This window comes from Echinops telfairi, unplaced genomic scaffold (genome assembly GCF_000313985.2).
Source record: "Echinops telfairi isolate 266 unplaced genomic scaffold, ASM31398v2 ScPeMD7_7424;HRSCAF=8462, whole genome shotgun sequence".
Classification (NCBI taxonomy): Eukaryota; Metazoa; Chordata; class Mammalia; order Afrosoricida; family Tenrecidae; genus Echinops; species Echinops telfairi.
Window position 1 is genome coordinate 41,931,780 of NW_022111324.1, and position 18,135 is coordinate 41,949,914.

General features: G+C 42.0%; 2 pseudogenes; both read left to right on the forward strand.

Annotated features, from left to right (window-relative positions):
- The window catches only part of LOC101654887, a 116,237-nt pseudogene that overhangs the window by 8,735 nt on the left and 89,367 nt on the right, over positions 1-18,135 (forward strand).
- LOC115872476 lies at positions 15,558-15,670 on the forward strand (annotated as a pseudogene).

The window sequence follows — 18,135 nt, forward strand, 5'->3', positions numbered from 1 at the left end:
AAGTAAGAGTGCCAGTGAGAATGTCTCTCCCTTTTACCCTTGGCCTTCCTCCATGCTTGGACTCTGTGACTGCCTCCAGGAGTAGCTTCACATGGACTGTCAACCCAGAGAACTGAGGAAGCTCTGACACGTTCCCACTGACCTTGGATCCACATGAAGCTGCACAAACTGGCCTGTGATCTCCCTGCTTCTGACTTCACCTTCCTTCCTCATCTTCCTGCAGCTACATGAGTCTGAAAAGAGAGCTCTGATTAGCATCAGACCCATAGTCTTGAGTTGGATTGGGCTGGAGCACCTTTTTGGTATATATGAGTGTCACTGGTTTTGTTTCTCTAGACAGGCAAGTCTAGCACAATATGCATTGTGAGGAGCTCTGGCAGTGTAGTAGTCTCATGTTGGTCTGTTAACCACAAAGTCAGCAGTTCAAAACCACCAGTCACTCTGAGGGAGAAAGAAGAGGCTTCCTATTGTTGTAAAGAGTTACAGTCTCAGAAACCCACTGGAGAAGCTCTATTCTGTCATTTAAGGTCACTGTGGTAGTTACTTAATTATGTCCACTTGAAGATATATAAAAGTGTAGGGGTGGTATTCAACCTGCCAATCAGGTCTCAGCTTGAGATGCCTCCTTACGGGCATGGCCTTCTCATATGGAGGGCCCTGGGAATATTCCCTTCTCTCTCTGCCTTTGCCTCCCTGCCTGCTGACCCTGATTGCTGCCACATCCACCGCCATTGGATCCACACGACTTTGCACCCACCAACCTGTGACCTTCCTGCATTCTGCATCACTGTATGTGACTGTACAAATCTGAAGGGGGAATAATGGACTAGTATAGAAGTTGGACTGGGCTAGGATGTTTTCCTGATATATAACTACTTCTTGATAGAATGCTCTTTCTTATACATGTATGAGTGTCACTGGATTTGTTTCTCTAGTCAACCCAGCTTAACACAGTCACTCTGGGTCAAAATCAACTCAACGGCAATGAAATACCCATTGACAGAAAAATAAAACAGGATCAATACATCATACAATAGATGAAAATTAACTCAAGAAGGATCAAAGACAAATACAAAACCTAAAATTACTATTAATTGTTCAAAAACCTAAAATTATTTTTAATAAGAAGAAGAAATCTAGGGGCTCTAATTTATGGTAATGGCATTTGGGCAGGGAATCTGAACATATACTTCACTAAAGAAAACACACACATACCTTTCACCAAAGAAGATACACATGTGGGCAACAAACACATGAAGAAATATTTGTGATCATTTGACATTAAGCCAAACTCACAGCCATGTAATCAATTTCAACCATAGCCACCCCATGTAGGGCTTTTGAGACTGTAAACCTTTAGGGGACCACACAGCCTCATCTTTCTCCAACGTGGTTAGCCACAATGCCACCAGGGGTCCTTGTTATTAGACATTAGAGAGATGCAAATCAAATCAGCAATGAAATATTATCTCACCCCTGTAGCAACAACAAATAAAGCAGAAAACAACTAATGCTGATGAAGTACAGAGACATCAGAACTCTCTTACAGTCAGGGTAGAATCATAAAATTGTACATCCATTGTACAAACAGTACAACTATTGTAAAAACAGTATAAAATAGAGATATCATATATACCCAACAACGCCACTATATATCTTAGACAAACGAGATGCAGGACATGAAAATATGAGGGGGCTTCAAAAAGTTTGTGGGAAAATGGTATTAAAAGATAATGGGATTCTTCCACATACTTTTTGAAGCTGTCATGTAAACACCCAACTCATTACAGCCTTATTCACACTAGCTCTTTTTTTTGGTAAACAACTTGTTCCTGTTGTTGTAAGATGCCGTTAGGTAGTCTCTAACTCACAGTGACCCTACGTACAATGGAACGGTCGGTCGTGCACCCTCCTCACAATTGTCCGTGCTTGAGGTCCTTGTTGCAGCCACCGTGTCAATCCATCTCCTAGAGGACCTGCTTCTTTTTCCCTGACCTTCCACTCTACCGAGTCTGATGTCCTTCGCCAGGGGCTGGACTCTCATGAAAACATGTCCAAAGAATGTAAGATGTAGTCTCGCCATCCTTGCCTATAAGGAGCACTCTGGCCATTATTTCTTCCAAGACAAACTTGTTTGTCCTTCTAGCAGTCCACGGTATTTTCAACATTCTTCTCCAGCACCACAATAGAAATGTGTCAGTTCTTCTTTGGTCTTCCTTCTTCAATGTTCAATTTTCACATGCATATGAGGCGATTAGAAATACCATGACTGTGTCAGGAGCCCCTTGTCCTCAAAAGAGCATCCTTGTTTTTCAGTGCTCTAAAGAGATTGTGTATAGTGCATTTACTCAATGCAATGTATCTTTTGATCTCTTGACTGCTGCTCCCATGAGCATTGATTGGGAATCCAAGCCAGATTAAATCCTTGACAACTTCAATAAAGGTAAACAATACTATTACATATGCAATCCTAAAACAACAGTAATACTATATAACAATAATGTGTGACAGTGAATGTGAAGACATGAATGGTTATTCACACTGAACAAAGCTGGGATGTCATACAGGAATACACTCTATGTAGGGTTGGTCTTGTATATTATTCCATTTATGTTTGCATCTACTGCAAATATACCCATGTAGATATAATAATGCATAATGTTTGCAGTCATAAAAACCTCGTTGTCATAGCCAAACACCTCCTGGGACTGAGATGCTAGGCTCACTGGCTGAGACCCATAATTTTGCAGAATATCTAGGTCAATTGACATAAAGACAGTGTTTTGCATTCTACTTTGGTGAGTAGGGACTGAGGAAGTTAAAGCTTATATAAAATAAACTTGAAAAACACACACAAATGAGCAATGTTAAAGAATAATGATGAATTTGCAAAATGCATCACAACATGGATGAACCTAGAGGATGTTATGCTGAGTGGATTTAGTGAATCACAAAAGGACACATCATGTGTGAGACCACTGTTGTAGAAAGGTGAGTGAATGTCGTGGGGCCACATATGACCTCCTCCAGCTTCAGTAGAGAGAAGGAGACTCCACCCCCACACCAGCCCAAGGCTAATTGGCACCAAGCAGAGGTCAGGCATGTTTTCACCATCCATCTTTCTTTACTCTCTTATGACACTAATAGTCCCTCCAACAACTACCTACCTCAATAATTCATTGCAGAACTGACAATATTCACAATTGTGGAAGTTTATTTGGGAAGTTAATAAATCACAAACCAGGATCAGAAAACAGTAAGGCTCTAGTCATTGGTCCACAGTAACACCTCTCCTGAGCCAACAGCCAATCTCTTTCTCTGGTCCTCAGCCTCTCTGTCACATGATCCCTCGGCCTCTGCTTCTTTGGGAAGCCCACCTGCCTCTGCCTCACAATCCCACAGTCTCTGATTTCAGCGTGGGATGGTCCCTGCTGCCCCTGCCACTTCAGGCAGGGAGGAATCTCGAATGAATGAGCTCTGTTATAAACTTTTATTCCTCAGGGGTCCCAGAAATTCTCTATTCTTGCTTCTGAGATAGCTTTCTTATACACAGAGGGATGGCAAACAAAACCGACCCGTCCTTCTACTAATGTTTTGTGCATTAGCATAGTTCCATCCGATCATTTGATGGGAGTTAGAGATATGGATAGAAGAGACATATTAAAACATTTCAGTTCATCACAAAAGGCAAGAGAGGTTTCCCACTAAAACAAGCATTTGATGCTTACCAGGGGAGGGAGGGGAGCCCTGGTGACATGGCAGTTATGCATTGGGCTGTAATTCACAAGGTCCACAGTTTGAAATCACCAGCCATTCCAAGGGAGAAAGATGGGGCTTTCTATTCCAATAAACAGTTACAGTCTTACAACTCACAGGGGCAGTTCTAGCCTGACCTATAAGGTCTCTTTAAGTGGACATTGACTCAATGTCAGTGAGTTTGATTGTTTGGTTCTGGAGGGATGGGAGGGGAGGAAAAAAGAGGGGAGTCCCTGGTTAGAGAGTGGACTAGACTTGACATAGGTGAAGTAGAAGACTATATGCAATAAGAGGGAGATTGGCAAAAATGATGGGAGGCAGAGAAGACACTTGGAGGTTAGCAAGAGTTAAAGGCCACAGAGGCAAAGACTGTTACATACGCAATCTTGTAGTAGCTTTGATCTCCCAGTAGACACTGTTGTTCATAGGGTTGCCATAAGTTGGAGCCAACCCAAGGGTGCCTAAAAACAAGTAGACTCGTGGATAGACACCCAAGCTGAATAGGTGTATGAAGGAGAATGGGAGTGTACCTATACATGCATTCCATGTTCAACAGGATATTTTTATATATGTATTTATGTAGGCTACAAATCACGTAGGTCAAAGTCCTGACAATGTCTTGGACATAACCACACACCTTGAAGAAACAGATCCCTAGACCTTGGGGTTCAGGATCATAGTCTAGGGGAACATCAGATCAATTGGCAAAACTGCGTGCACATAGAAAAGTGTTCTACATCCTACTTTGGTCAATAACTACTGAGGTCTTGCAAGTTTGTGAGAAGACAGCTAAGGTGCAAGCTAAGCTATTGGTCTTCTTCCTTCTGGAGGATAGAGGAGTGATGAAAATCAAAACAATTAGCACAGTGGACTAATGGACCATGCAAACCTCAGTCGCCACAGCCCTGAGACCAGAAGAACTAGGCAGTCGATATCCAGGTATCACTACCAACTGTTCTGGAAGCGATTTCATTCGAAGGTCCTGGATACAGCAAAAAAAAAAAAATGTGGAACAAAACTCAAAATCATAAAAGTTACCAAGCGTATTAGTCGGATAGAGACTGGAGGAACCACTGGTGCTATGGCGCTTGGGCACCCTGCAGGACTGGACCTGAACGCATCCCTTTGGTTCAGTTTTGAGACAAACCATAGCTATGTCTATAAGGGCAAAGGAACGACCATTTAAGATCAAAGGGGTAGCATTTACCAAAGGACAAGGGACAGAGGGTTAGGACAGAGAGATAAATGGAAACAGGGAACGAACACAGGGAGTGGGAGACGTGGTGGTCCACTCGGGGGACTGCTGTGAATGAGGTGGAATTAAATGTGTATGAATTGTTGAACTTAAAATGGATGATCTGCTCTGCAAACCTTCACCTAATTCACAATAAAAAGGTGTTTTAAAAAAGCTTGAAAATTGTCATCTAAGTTACAATCATAAAACAGTTTCCAATGAAAACAAAGAAAACCAACGACTCTGTATATACTTGAGGATAAGCCGACCCGAACATCAGCCGAGGCAGCTAATTTTACCACAAAAACCGCATTAAAAAAGTGCTGAAAAACTCGGCTTATACACAAGTGTGTATGGTAGATCACAGGAACCACTGCCTCCACGAACCTGAGACGAGAAAACTAGATTGTGCCTGATTACCACCATCAGCTATCTTCCCAGGATCGGATTCAAAGGTACCAGGTAAAATGGGAGGAAAAGGTAGAAAATCCCAATTCATTAAAAAAATGACCAGCCTGTGACCCCTAGTTAGCCTTCTACAGTAGGACTAAAGTTACTCTGAGAGGTCATCTTGCAACCACATGAGAGATCAGCCTATGCAGCGAACAGTGACGCCCAGGAAGTGCTCTTCATAGCACATTATACCACACCAGGAGGGCAGCATTTGTCCAAAAGTGAAGAGAAAGGGGCAGGAAGGGTGATGTGGTAGTTACAGAACCTGGTGTCAATTTGGGACTTGAGAGGAGTAAGAGTGAAGGGGTGGAGTCTAGTCTGTCAATCAAGTCATAGCCAATGAGGCCTCTGTGTGGGCATGGCCTTCTCCTGAGAATTCTGGGGTCTCCTGTATTGTCGCTTTGGAGGCGAGACACACACATTCTCTCTGCTCACTCCCTGCAAGGCATCCCTGTGGAGAAGACACATGGAGAGAGGTGATGGAGCCAGACCTCTGGAGCCAGAGTAGCCATGTGGAGACCCCTGTCAGTGCTGAGATACTTAACACCGCCACTGGATCCACAAGACTTCCCAAGCACTGGCCTGTGATCTTCCTGCATTCAGCATCATTGCATGTGTTTCGTGAGTCTGAAGAGGACTTTATAGATTGGTATCAGACACATGGGCTAATATTGAACTTATGGACTTGATCTGGACTGGACTAGGATGTTTTCTCAATATTCGATTGCTCTTGTATATAAATCTCTTTCTTATACACATGAGTGTCTATGAATTTGTTTCTCTAATCTACCCAGACTAACACAGGCAAAGCAAATGGGGGCAATAGAAACAGGGAGCCCAAGATGGAAATAGAGAGAATTGCAACCAAAACTATGGAACAATGTGCATATAAATTGCTAAATGGGAAACTAATTTGTCTGCAACTTTTCACCTGAACCACAATAAATGCTGGTGTTATTATTTCAAAGTAAAAAGAATGAAAAGATTACAGGAAAGAAAACTCTACCAAATTCTAATCTGAAACACATAGGAGTGACACTGAGTCACCAGGAGCCAATATCAATTTGACAGCAAAGAAATTGTTTTTAAGGTTATTTCATAAGGAATATAGTAAAGCATTAGGTAAATCTGCTCAGCATTAAAAAGCAAGGATATTACTTTGAAAACTAAGGTGCTCCTGACCCAAGCCGTGATAGTCTTCATTGCATCATATGCATGTGAAAGTTGGACATTAAATAAGGAAGACCAAAAAAAGAATTGCTGCATTTCTATTGTGATGCTAGAGAAGAATATTGAATGTATCGTGGACTGTTAAAAGGACAAATCTATCTGTCTTGGAAAAAGTACAGCCAGAGTGCTCCTTAGAGGCAAGGATGGCGAGACTTCATCTCACGTACTTTGAACATGTTTTCATGAGAGACCAGTCCCTGGAGAAGGACATCATTCTTGGTAAAGTGGAGGGCAGCAAAAAAGAGGAAGGCCCTGAAGGAGACGGATTGACACGTCGCTGCAACAATGGGCTCAAGCATAGGAACAATTGTGAGGATGGGGCAGGACTGGGCAGTGTTTCCTTCTGGTGCACAGAGGGTCTCTATGAATTGGAAGGGACTCGATGGCACTTAAGGACAACAGCATAGTAAAGGTCATTCTCAATTTACCACTGTGCCCATTACCATGGTACTTTTCCACAAGGCCCTCTTTACTCCAAGACATGTCCCAGGCTGTATAACTATATAGTGTGAATATAGAGATCTACTGGAAGAGAGAAGAGAAGGGGGAAAAAAAAGTATAGTAAGAGCCAAGCATGCGCCAGAAAATTCATTACAAAATATTTTTGTGTATATTTTTAATGTGTTGTCACAAAGCAGAGGCCAAGTTTTTTCTTCTTTTACAAGTGAAGCTCAGAAAGGTAATGCCCAAGGCTATACATATGGGGCAGCAAACCCAAATCTTTCTGGCTCCTAAGCCACTAAACTATACACTTATACTGGACAACAAGTTACATTACATAAGCAAGACAAGTTGTAGCAGAAATAAATGAATGAATTCCCTATGTCCTAACACCTAGCCAGCACTCTAAGTTTCTTAACCATTTTTAGTAAACAGAGCCCCCAGCAGTTCCGCTCCCCTCTAAGACCTGCTCTAATCACTCAATTAAAGTATCTCAGGACACCTGTTGCAGGCACAGGATATTAGTGACTCTGATTAATCCCCGAACAATAATGCCACCTGTCATTTCTCTTGGAGTAATAATAGCCTGGTTCTTTGGCCTATTCCTTGCTGTGAGCGCCACACTTTGTTTTGACTTCTAACCTGGGATGTAAAAAGTGGTGGCATCAGTTTTCTTCCATTGTTAATACTGATTCATCCATCTGGAAGAGTGCTCCTCTTCCTTCTGTTTTTCTGGTCCTGCCTCTTCCACTGGTTTTATTCCATAGCAATCTCTCTTTTCTTTACTTCCGGTGTCCATTGCACTTGTTGCAATTTTAATGCTCTGATTTTTTCCCAATATACCGGCAGTACACAGGTTATGAATGAGACCTAATCCTAAGTATGTCTTTAAGTTGAATTTGTAGGTCAGTCAGAACATGCGTAAATGGTTCTCAAAAACAAAACCAAACAAAACCCACAGCCATCAAGTCAATTCGACCATAGCAACACCACAGGACAAAGTGGAACTGTCCCTGGGGCTTCTGAGACTGCAAATCTTTTTTTTTTAATCATTTTATTAGGGGCTCATACAACTCTTATCACAAACCATACACACATCAATTGTGTAAAGTGCATTTGTACATTCATTGCCCTCATCATTCTCAAAACATTTTCTCTCCACTTAAACCCCTGGCATTAGGTCCTCATTTTCCCCTCCCTCTCCGCTCCCCCGCCCTCATGAGCCCTTGATAGTTTATAAATTGTTATTTTGTCATATCTTGCCCTGTCCGATGTCTCCCTTCACCCACTTTTCTGTTGTCCGTCCCCCAGGGAGGAGGTCACATATAGCTCCTTGTAATTGGTTTCCTCTTTCCTACTCACTCTCCCTCTACCCTCCATGTTTCGCCACTCACACCACTGGTCCTGTAGGGCTCATCTGCCCTGGATTCCCTGTATTTCCAGTTCCTATCTGTACCAGTGTACATCTTCTGGTCTAGCCAGGCTTGCAAGGTCAAATTCGAGTCATGGTAGTGGGAGCAGGGAGGAAACATTTAGGAACTAGAGGAAAGTTGTATTTCTCATCGTTGTTACATCGCACCCTGACTGGCTCATCTCCTCCCCGAGACCTCTCTGCAAGGGGATCTCCAGTGGCCTACTAATGGGCTTTGGGTCTCCACTCCGCACTCCCCCCATCATTCACTATGGTAATATTTTTTGTTCTGATGATGCCTTATACCTGATCCCTTCGACACCTCGTGGTTGCATAGGCTGGTGTGCTTCTTCCATGAGACTGTAAATCTTTACAGGAGCAGAAAGCCTCATCTTTCTCCCTTAGAGTGGCTTCCTGGTTTCAAACTGCTGAAGCTGTGGTTAGCCACCCTATGTGTAGCCCACTGTGACACCGACACCGGCCTTCTAAGTAGTTCTTGTTTAGCCTTATTTGCTGTGCAGTGGCGTGAGCACTGGGCAGTTTGAAGCCATCAGCTTCTTTCTCCCATCAGACACTGGAGAGCAATCCTACTCTCTCCGATATGGGTCAGAATGAGTGAGGATCAACTCGATGACAGTGGGTTTGTTGTTGGTGGTTTCTATGTTTTGCTTTGGTTTGGTTTAGTGTCAAACGATTTGAAGCCTTTTGACAGATTGAAAAGCTGCATGTACAGTAAGGAGAGGTATGTACTGAAGACCTCGCTGTAAGTAGGGATTGGTTCAAGGAGCTCTGGTGGTATAGTGGCTACTGTTTGGGCTGCCAACTGTAAGGTTGGTGACTCAAACCTTTACAGGAGATGGATGAGGCTTTCTGTGACTGTAAAGATTGACAACCTTGGAAACACACAGAGACCGTCTACTTTGTCTAATAGGGTTGCTATGAGTTGGAATTGACAGAAAAATAGTGAATTTGGGTTTTGTTTGTTTTTGCTTTGGAGACGGTGGTTCAGGAGCCCAGATGGTGCAGGGGTTTCAAGCATCATCTGCTAAACACAGAGTAATTTGTCTGACCCACCAGCTTCGGCGTGGGAGAAAGATGGGGCAGTCTACTTCCATAAAGACTCAGAGCCTTGGAAACCCTGACGTTCCTGCGGTTCCACTCCAACCTATAGGTCACTACGAGTCAAAATAGACTTCCAGTGGGATTATTTGGTTAACGGTTTAGTTCACTCAACTCAAAGGGACTGACAATTTATATAACATTAAATGGCAAATACAAGTTGTTCCTAAGTTAGATGTTGGCACTTCCGACTATAAATATTTTTATTTTGAACATTTAAAAAATGTGTATCTCCTTTGAAATGTTGAACAAATCGGGAGTCACTTGGCATTCAATGAATATTTACAATTAGTAACATTTATTAATTGATTAATACAAAAAAATGCAATCACCAGCAGGTAAATAAATGGAGTACAATAAAATAAACTGACTCTAATTACTATTAAAACTTCTTTTCCTTTTTATTCTTTTCAGGATAAGTTCCTCTGTAAGATTTTATTGTTTTCACAAGACTGACCTTAAGAGAAAAAAGATATTTGACTCATTATATACTGTTATACTTGAAAGAATAGAAGCTAAAAGATATAATGGAAAATATCTAACATAAATAGTAACTGAATAAGAATTTTTCATTGAAAAATATAAAAGCAAAATGGCATTGAACATGAGTGCTTAATCATTTATTTTATAATTCTGATAGTTGAGGAGATAGAAAGAGAGAAGCTCCCCTCAACAAGTGATCAGGATGTATCAGTCAATTATAATTTAAATTTTGTCTCCCAAACGTATCAGATTAACAACATTTAATAGAAGGATCTGTAGCTTCCAGTCCACTGTTCCTCCCCTCCCCAGATCACACCAGATCCACATACTTTCTCTTGTCCATCTCTTCAACAAGTCCGACTGAGTACTTATTTTGCTTGCTTCTAGGTACTTACTGACCACAGTGACAGAATTGTATAGTCTTAGTGTTAGTTTTTCAGGGAATACATTTCATTAGAACAAAGATGTTTGCTGCGCATCCATAAAGCAGGGAATTAGAAGCCTCTCACAATGGTAGATCGTCTTGGCACTGCCCCTCGGTCACACCTACAGCTTTCAGCCTGATGAGTTATTTTTCAGCACGTGTGGCAAATGGAGAGGCGGAGCTGTGAGGAACATTTTCTGTGTTAAGTGGTGGGGAATCCCCCTGCTGTTCTCTTTGGCTGGCTAGCTCCTCTCAGGGTGTTGTTAATGAAATTTCCTCTCTGGTCACGGGACCTTCTGAACTTGAAGCAACTACTCCCTCATGGCTTCTCACGAATAATCATACATTTATGGATATAGTAGCTAAGCTCTGGTGTTTGGGATTTCTGTACAGTGACACATTCCTGAACAGAAGTGCGGTCATATCTAACCAACAGCAATTAGTTGTTGCCTTGGCATAGATGGTGCTTTAGGCAAAGATTGTTCTTTGTTCTTTGGGCATAAAATTGCCCACCCTTCACTTCCTAACGTGTACAAAAAGGCTCACTTTCTTCAGCATCTCACTCTGCTGCAGGCTCTCTTCCTCCCTTCCCAGTTGTATTTAAGCCTCTATTCTCCACGCAGCACGATGTGAAGGTTACAGCAATCACAATCTCTCACGTTTGCACCAGCAGGCCCATCAATTAACACGTTTCTAGCACACCTGTTACCTATAGCACTCGCTGTCTATCTATGTTCAAAACCTTTGCCTGATACACTCTTCTGCTGGACAGCTTCTATGTAGCCGGTCTGTGGAGTTTTATGTTCACAAATTGACAGGATAAATACAGTCTCTATTCCATCACTAGACATGTTACCCAAATATATCAGACACCTGGTAGATCCCTGTAAGTGCTTCTACAAAATCTGACTTCTAAATATAAGCTATCAGTGTCAGAACTCACCATTTTCAAATAGAAAATTGTTTATGCAAATTCCCCCAGCTCAATGCCTTGTTTGTCACTAGAGTTTAACAATTATCAAATTATTTGAAGAAAAGAAAAATAAAGAAAGAAGAAAAGATGTTTACAATTACTTAAAAGTGCAAAAATTTCTATGACATTGAATGGCCTATAAAAATATGAAATTGTTTTAAAGTTATAGAGTAATCAGACATTTCTTTGTCATGATTATCTGTCAGCTCATAAGATGTGTACCATTTATCTTATTAAGCTTCTTTGGACCTTAACTTTCTCTGATCCTGTTAGAATCTGATTTCTACTAAGACTTTTTCCTAAGATGACTCACACACACACACACACACACACACACACACACACACACACACAAAAGAAAGCATCACAGATGTATTGCTTCATTATTGTCATGTTAGAATGTACGCAGCATTTATGTGAACCAATGCCGATTTAATAGTGTTGGGTGAGTAGAACGCTTAGCTTCCCCTCTAATTCTCTAAGAAGATGAGACATGTAGAAAATGATGGGAAGGCTTTCTCATAGGATTCCAACACAGCATCAAGAATTAGGGATTTAAAAAAAAAGCCAATTAGAGGTTTCTTTTTTCCAATTAGTTCTTCCTCATCAGCCAGCATAATGTTCTGTAAATAATTACTTAATTCCAGAAATTTAGGAGTATATCTATGTTTGTTAGTGTTTAGATATGAGGGTGTAAAGGAACAGCCATTAAAATACATAGATAAATGAATCAGTAATTGAAAGAGGATATGTGACCGGCTAATTTCCTCTTGCCATGAGACCCGGAGAATTGAATGGTGCCCAAGTACCATCACTGAACATTTTGATCAAAGATTCTACAGAAGAATCCTAGACTTTCTGTAACTATTATACTGCGATAATCTTTAAACCTTAAATCAAAACTATCCTCTTAATTTATCTATCTTAAAAATCAATGAGTAAAACCTCTGTTGCACATTAAGCTCTTTTAAGAACAATGTGTTCTGAAAAATAGCTGTGGCCCTATTCATGCAACCCTCTGTACAACAGAATGAAGTGTTTCCCAGTCAGTCCGTCTCCTTGATCGTCTTATTCCTTCCAGGGTGTTCTTTTCCAGGGACTGCTCTTGGTCTTCTCACTTCTAAGGAGCATTCTGGCTGTACTTTCTCCACAAGAGTATTATTTATTCTTCTACTAGTCTGTGGGGTACTTTCAATATTGCGCGCCAACACCAGACATAATTCAAATGCATCAACTCTTCTTTGGCTTCCTTATTTATTGTCTAGCTTTCACATAAATATGAGGCAATTGAAAATGTAATGGCTTCAGCCGGGTGCACCAGACCTTTACGTGACATTGCTGCTATTTAATATCTTAAAAAGGTCTTGTGCAGAGATTTGCCCAATGCGATTTTCATTTGATATCTTGACTGTTGCTTCCATGAGCTTTGATTATAGATCCAAGTGAAACGAAATTCTTGACAACTTTAATCCTTTTGTCTTTTATTATGATATCATCTATTGGTCTAGGTGTGAAGGTGTTTATTTCTTTACATTGAGTTACAAGTCATACTGAAAGTTGTAGTCTCTGATCTTCACCATTAAGTATTTCAAGTCTTCTTGGCTTTCAGCAAGCAAGTTTGTCATTTGCATATATCAGGTTATTTACGAGCCTTCCTCCCATCCTGATGCCATGTTTCTCATCATATTTTTCAGCTTCTCAGATTATTTGTTCAGTTTACGGATGAATAAGCATGGTAAAGTGATACAACCCTAATGCATACCTTTCCTGGTTTTAAATCATGCAGTGCCCCCTTAGTTTGTCGAAACAGCTGCCTCTTGATTACTGCACAGATGCTGCACGAGCACAATCTGGTGTTCTGGAGTTCCCACTCTTCCCAATGTTAATCATGGTTTGTTTAGGTCCACACAACTGAGTGCCTTTGTAGAGTCAAGAAAACACATATAAACATCTTGACAGTATTCTCTGCTTTGGGTGAAGATTCATCGTATGTCAGCAATTATACCCCTGTCTCATTTCCTTCTAAATCCGTTGAATTTCTGTCATCTTCCTGTTGATGTACTGCTGCAACCATTTTAAAATTATCTTCAGCAAAAGTTTACTTGCATGTGATATTGTTGATGATTCCTGCACTCCGTTGGGTCACTTTTCCTTGGAATGTGCTATATAGGATCAAATTGACAGCAGCAACTTGAAAGATTTGGTCAACTTCTGAGGAAGCAGTGAGCTTATGTGGTGGAACAGCTCAAAAAGGAGGATGAGCATGGCTAGACCATGTGAAGGAGATCAGTATCACTGAAGTGTACATGTGAAACTGTTGATGTATGTGCTTCTGTTCATATTCTCAACAACATAAGTTAAATAAACAGGGCTCTAAATCACTTCGTCCTACAATGCCCTTTTGCTGAGAATTTGTGCATCTGTTGTCAACCAAATATGTAGGTCCGGCTCTACTTTATTAGCCAGTTGAACTAAAGTGGACGCTTGCTTGTAAAAGAAGCAGAAAATAATTGTGTTGTTTGCACAGACGAGGAGCACTGTGGGGTCTCCTGACCAAACTGTCACGCCTTCCCTGAGTTACAGGCAACTGGGCCTCTTTTTCCCTGTTGACTTCCAGGACTCTCTTTCTTGCCTTTCTCCACCTTCTATGTTACCCTTGTCCATAACCAGCGGTCCAGTGGGGAGTCATGTTTTCCTGGATGTTCTCTCGAAGGAGCGGAGCTCTCTGGTTGAGAAATAGAGGTGGGGAGAATAGTGGGTCAGGTTATTGTGGTTCCTTCCAGAGACTCTTGCATCCTAGAATCTGGGATGAGTTGAAGAACACTACAGTGTTCACTGTGTGGCTCCCAGAGCCGGTCTGAACTGGAATGATCTGGAGGCTATTTTTGCAGACGGTCCTTGGGATGGGAAGCTGAACAAGAGGAAGATTTAGGTAATAGGAGGGTGGATTACAGAATGCTAAGTGGAGATCAGAAGGGTGAGTCATAGATAATGGGATATTGGTCTCAGGGTTTCATTTATACCCTGGATATTCTGAATCAGAATCAACATTTATTTATTTTTTTAAATCATTTTACTAGGGGCTCATACAACTCTTATCACAATCCATACATCCATCCATTGTGTCAAGCACATTTGTACATTTTTTGCCATCATCATTCTCAAAACATTTGCTTTCTGCTTGAGCCCTTGGTATCAGTTCCTTATGTTTTCTCCTCCCTCTCCCATCCTCCCTCCATCCCTCTTGATGATTTATAAATTATTATTATTTTCAGAATCAACATTTAAATCAGATGTATGAGTTGATAAGAATCATAGCAGGCTTCTCCAGGATCTGGACAAGGAAGCCTCCTAGCTAAGTCCAGTTTTCCATCAGCTTCCGTGTAGGTGGGTGTACTGGACGGATTTGGGCTTTGTGCTTTTTATTTTCCTCTCGGGCAGTGAGTTAGTTAATTGTGCCAACCTGGCCGATAATCACATGTGAGGCTAATTGAAAGGCAGAGGGATAAATGGGTGGTGAGCCTCGCCCTTTTGAGTTCTCGGGTCTCTTGCTTTGTGATGGTCGCACCAGGGTGCAGCTGCCTTAGCAGTTCCCTGCTCCAGCTTGCAAGATTGACTTCCTACAAGACATCCCCAAGGAGAAAGCACATGGACATATCCCGATGCAGCCCTGGGTGCTGAAGCAGCCCTGTGGAGACCCCTGATAGTGCTGAGATGCTTATTTGTTCACTGACTCAGCTTTCCTCCTGCAGTCGGCATCATTGCCTCTGTTTTGTGAGGTGGAGGACTTTGTGGACTAGTGTTGGGTTAATGTTGGACTTGTGGGCTTGGGCAGCATTGGGTTGGGATGTTTTCGTGATGCACACTTTCTTTACATAAAACTCTCTTATACATGAGTTGCTGTGAATTTGTTTCCCCAAAGTACCCAGACTAATACAGGCAGGCTGTCCTTGCTTTTCCTGGCTGTTAAAGAAAGTTGAAGATGTAGCTGTGGTTTTTAAAGGTAGGCAAGGTTAGACTTCAATTGGTTTTTACCCTCCAGTTCCCTTTCTCATCAGATGCAAACACTGGTCTGGGTGGTTGTAAAAGGAGGAAAAGAAACATTGAAGCTGCCCCTCTTGGAGCTCGGGCTAGTTCCAAACAGGGTTAAAAAAATCATAGCAGGGATTTTATTAAAATGTACATTCTGATTCCGTTGATCTGTAATGGAAATATGCATTCTTTTTATTTTGTTTTGTATTTTTGGAAATAATGCATTCTTAGCAGGGGGCATGAGGGGTTTGAAGTCCTGAGGAGGTGATGAGGGAAAACAAGCAGCTGCACATAAGTGGCAAAAAGTACAAGGACAATGAACCCACAACCTGCCATCCCACTTCAGCCCCAAGCAAACACAGGTCACGTTGTTTAACATTTTCTAGGTATTTTCACTATTGTACGTTCTGTTTGAAAGTTCAGATGTATTTGAACTCACCAAAATCCTAGAGCAAAAAGGCATCCTAGTTGCATGATAAGAAACAAGGGGAGGAGGCAGTAGGGAAATAAAGGCCATGTAGAATTGGTAGCCTTAAGATGAGTATTGACCATTTAGAAATTGTTGATGCCAATAATTGTGCATGTCTACTTGCATAGTTTGTTAAAATATATGTAAAAGCGCCAATAAAATTTATTTTTTAAAAGATGAGCATTGATCTTTGTTGTGTTTTAGACACAAATTCTCACACATAATTTAAGGAAAACATTTATTAAGTCTAAAGCAGGGCAAAGACAAGAAAAGGACAAATCATCCATACTAAGGATTTAAAGAGAACAATGGATTAAGTAGGTCATGGAAAGAAAATGTCACAGAAATTATTGGTGGCAGTTCAATACATCACAGTTGCAGTGAGACTACAGAAATGGGACTGGGACTGGGACATGTGTTTATCATACAGAAGAGCTTAAAAGATTGGTCCAGGGTTTCGTTCTGACTGAAGTAGCCAGGGCATTCCTCATGACCCCCGGTATTCCAATCTCCTTCCTGTGCACACCCTGGGCAAGCCCATAAGAGAAATTACCCCAGCCTGGGGTTGTTAGGAGAGTGGTAATAATCTACTTTATTCTTCTTCCTCCTCCTCCTCCTCCTCCTCCTCCTTCTCCTCTTCTTCTTCTTCTTCTTCTTCTGCTGCTGCTTCTCCTTTTTTAGGTTAGGAACTAGACCAGAAGTTCATGGGTCTTATGAACCTCTGTGTGCTTGTGGATCTCCATCTCTAACTTCTTGGCTGGCTTCTCTCCTCAGCTCATAAACTACTATTTCTTCCTATAATGGCTCTTGGCCTTCCACTTCCTCTTCTCTTCCAGAGTGGCCATTACCACCTGGTACCTCCAGCCCACTTCTTGAGCTAGGTGACCCAGAGAGGCAAACTTGCATGTGGGCTGAGCTCAAACTTGAGCACCAACTTAAGGACAACAGGGACCACCATCTACTTTTCCTTCATAGGAGGAGCTGATCCCATCGAGTGCCTTAAACCAGTCCAGAGCAGGCTGGCCTTGTTTGGTCTACTGGGGCAGCATGCCCCACATTGTGTTCCAGAAGATGCAATCGAGGGCCTGGAAGTAGTAGGGGCCATGGGGAGGGTTGGTGTTCATGCACTTTTGGAGGAAGGACCGGGACTCCCACTTGTTTCTATAGCAGTTGTCAGATATGTTGCTGCCTTCCCAGTACACAATCACCACCTTTTGACCCAGGAGCACTTGTTTGTTCCCTAGGGCTGCCAGACGATGGCCTTGGCCATGGAACATCAGGGCTTGCCCCTCCACTCTCTTTCGCAGCCACATGGGAAAGCAATAATCTACTTTCTTCCTACCCCCAGCATAATCTACTTTCTCCCCCCCACCAGCATAACCTACTTTCTCCCCACCCCAGCAATAATCTACTTTCTAATGGACTCTACCTGAGGACAAGACTGTTCACATTCCCCAGTTAATGGTCAGAAGGAATTCAAACTAAAAACACTTCACTGTCATGTAGTCAATTCAGACTCATCCTGCCCTCAACTCCTTATGTGAGTAGAAACCTCATCTTTCTCAGGCAGAATGGCCGGTAGTTTTCAAACTGCTGACCTTGCAGTTATCAACCCAGTGCGTAACCCACAACTCCACTAGGGCTGCTCCTTATTCAATGGAGGCTTGATTGATGTGGACACTCTGCAAATGGATTTTGGACTTTCACTGTCCATTAGCTGTAGTCTTCTGCAAACCTAGTGCTCAGAATTTAAGCTCCAAGACAGTTGAGAGAGAAGGGTTAAGAATGAAATTGTTCTTCCCGCTCCCCTCCAACATGAGGACCACACATGGACACTGCCAGTTAAAACTGAGGACTACAAACAAGTATCTCTCCTCCCTCCTGTATGAAAGTCTAAATTCCAAGTGCTTTGGTTTGCAAATAGGCTAGGGCTGGCTGGCAGTGATAGCCCCAAATCCCCCAATAGTTCAAGCTTCCATTGAGTTCTTTCAGATCTTTAACCAAGGATGTCCATAATTTTTACCTCCAGGCAGAGTGCTTTGGAAGGTAGATTATTTCCACCTCTCTCCAGCCAGCCCAGGGAGGGGCAGTCTGGCAGGAGCTTGCTGGA